Source organism: Lynx canadensis, chromosome A1 (assembly GCF_007474595.2).
Source record: "Lynx canadensis isolate LIC74 chromosome A1, mLynCan4.pri.v2, whole genome shotgun sequence".
NCBI lineage: Eukaryota > Metazoa > Chordata > Mammalia > Carnivora > Felidae > Lynx > Lynx canadensis.
In genome coordinates this window covers 189,063,489-189,066,582 of record NC_044303.2, presented here as the reverse complement: position 1 = coordinate 189,066,582, position 3,094 = coordinate 189,063,489, and positions in this window count along the sequence as shown.

The following is a 3,094-nucleotide window of genomic DNA, read 5'->3' as shown; positions in this document are numbered from 1 at the left end:
GTCCACTATTGAATGAAAACAGGGTTTTGTAGATGTCAGTTCTTGAGCATAAAACACCAAGGGCAAAAGAACAGTCCTTCAACTTTACATACCATCCTGTTGCTTACGGCCCATGCAGTGGACGAGACAGAAATCCTGTGTGATGATCCTTTGTAAGAGCAGAACGAAGATGCACGGCATGAGAAGATGCTTTCTTGCAACGAACACCAGCAAGACAAGTGTAACCCTATCATGTCAGTGATCCACATCTTGCCATCTGAGAGCCAAAGTGTGTGGCCAAAGAAAGAGTGCGATAGTTTCAAATAAACCCGTTTTTTCCCCTCTAATTCTTATTTACTATGGAAATAATGCATAGTTTATAATGATAATTCTCAAACTTTAGCAGGCATCAAACTGGAAAACATTTTAAAAGAGATTGCCGGGCCCCATCCCCAGACTATCTGATTCAATAGGTCTGAGATAGGGCCTGAGAATTTGTATTTCTAGCACATTCTTAAATGATGTTGATACAAGGGGTCTTGGGACCTCACTTTGAGAACCACTGGTTTATAAGGACACAACATCTGTTTTTTCTCTCCCATCAACAACCCTCACATCCTTTAGCTGTCCTCATGATCTCTTTTTGAAACTCACCTAAAAAACCATCTTCTTTTATGACTCCTAAATCTCGTACCTCTCTCTCCCTTTTCTGGCCATGTGCACACACCAAAGAACCCTTCTGGCAATGGCAGCAGACTCCCTGAAGGAGTGTGGAGAGGAAAAACCTAATCGGGCAGATGAGGAGAGGACTGGGAACACTCACGTGTTAATTTTCAACTTCTCACCAGGAGAGGGGACATTAATCTTCTATCAGGGACTGGGCATACCAGCAGCATGCAGCAATGGGTAGCTTTGCTCTCTGAATCTGCCCTGTGGCTGCCTAAGGATGGGTGCCATAGAGGATCCTTGTGGCCTCATTCCCAGAAGGGAAGTTTTGGCAAGAGTAGAGAAAAGCCATCGGAATGTTTGTTTTTAAAAGCTCACTCAGTGGGGCCTGGCTCCCTGCAGAGCCCTTTCAGTCCCTCCCCTGCTTCTCATTCCCCAACTTCCAGGGCCTCTCCTCTACCTCCTCAGCTGGATGGCTACAGGGGGCTGTGTTCTTGGGCAGGAGTCAGCACACTTACAGGGCTTATCCCAGAGGGGACCAAGGGCCCTGGGGAAGCAGGAGTAAGATAATTCTTTTGTTGGAAGATAGTAAGGCTTTTCTTTTTCTCCCCATTTTCCCAGTGGGAAAGGAAGGAAGGAGAGATGGATGGGAGGAAGGAAGGGAAGGAGGGAGGGAGGGAGGAGAGAAGGAAGGAAGAGAAGGGAAGGACAGAAGGAAAGAAAAAAGGAAGGAAAGAAGGTAGAAAGTCAGGAAAGGAAAGGAAGAATCTGGTTAGAGCTTACTTAGGCAGTATGAGCTGAACAAACCCTATTCAAAAAGCCATCTTTCCTCTCTATCTGAGTGACACTAATCTCTTAGGTAGATGCAGTTCTTGTCCGGATTCAAAAGTACTTTTCTAGAAGGAGGAGAAACTCAGTCTAGTAATCAAACATGTGGTGTCCTAGAGCAATGCATTCTAAATTTTGAAGGTATAGGGATCTTGGTAAAATGCAGATTCTAATTCAGTAGCTCCAGGTGGGGCCTGAGTGAGACTTGGCATTTCTACCATCTCCCAGGTGATGCTCTGCTGCTGGTCTGTGGACCACAGTTTGTGTAGCAAGTGTGTAGAGTACTTAGAACTACAAGCAATCTTAGAGATAAGTTTGAATCCTATCTTTTCACAAATTAGATAACTAGAACCCCGACCAATTGTGTGACTTCCTCAAGGCCACAGATGTGTGCAATGGCAGAACCAAGTCTAGAACTGGGTCCTCACAGTTCGGTACTTTTTCTACTTCCCCAGGAAGCAAGGAAGGAATCGAAAACAGGTACCAGAAACACTAGAATATGAACATTTAAAAAAGAGCCTCTGGGGGAGCCTGGGTGGCTCAGTTGGTGGAGCCTCTGACTTCAGCTCGGGTCACGATCACGCGGTTCGCAAGTTGGAGCCCAGCGTTGGGCTCTGTGCTGACAGCTCGGAGCCTGGAGCCTGCTTCGGATTCTGTGTCTCCCTCTCTCTCTGTCCCTCCCCTGCTGGTACTCTGTCTCTCGCCCTATCTCAAAAATAAATAAGACATTAAAAAATAATAAAAATAAAAGAATAAATAAAATAAAAGGATCCTCTTGACCTGGGGAAGCCAGTAGCCAAGTCTACTCTGCCAGGGGTCACCAAATTGGGGTCCTGGAATTCACTAAGGACCTGGTTGCTACTGACCCATCGCCTAACAGCCACAAATGTGAGAAAAGCAAAAATTTTGGTGTTTCCCCAAGTCCTGGTTGGGCCTGGTAATTTATGGTGGTTGTCAAGTTAGAATCTTAAGTGGGTCCCATTAGATACCTCCTGGAAAGGCAGAATTGCCTGGAATATGAGGCTGGGGTGGAGCGGCCAGAATCCTCATCGGGGCAAACCCTCAGAAGAAAATCTGAACAGCTGGTGGGTATATTGGAAGCCCAAGGATGTTCGATTCCTGGGAGCCCTCGCACTTCCTGGGCCCTACTTCTTTTCTAAGAGGAGGAGTACTCTTGGGGCGCCTGGGTGGCGCAGTCGGTTAAGCGTCTGACTTCAGCCAGGTCACGATCTCGCGGTCCGTGAGTTCGAGCCCCGCGTCGGGCTCTGGGCTGATGGCTCAGAGCCTGGAGCCTGTTTCCGATTCTGTGTCTCCCTCTCTCTCTGCCCCTCCCCCGTTCATGCTCTGTCTCTCTCTGTCCCAAAAATAAATAAACGTTGAAAAAAAAAATTAAAAAAAAAAAAAAAAAGAGGAGGAGTACTCTTTCTCACTGTTTTGAAGGTAGCACTTTGACCAACACAGCTGGGAATCCTGGAACTGGAAGTAAAACTTTCCAGGAGGGAAAATATTTGTTCTGCTCTGTAGACCAGGCCAAACCACTGTGGTGAGCTGGGTTACTACAGGAAGGGCCCCTGAGTTGGATGTTTAAAGACGCACATTTCAGGCCTGGCTTTGCTAATTA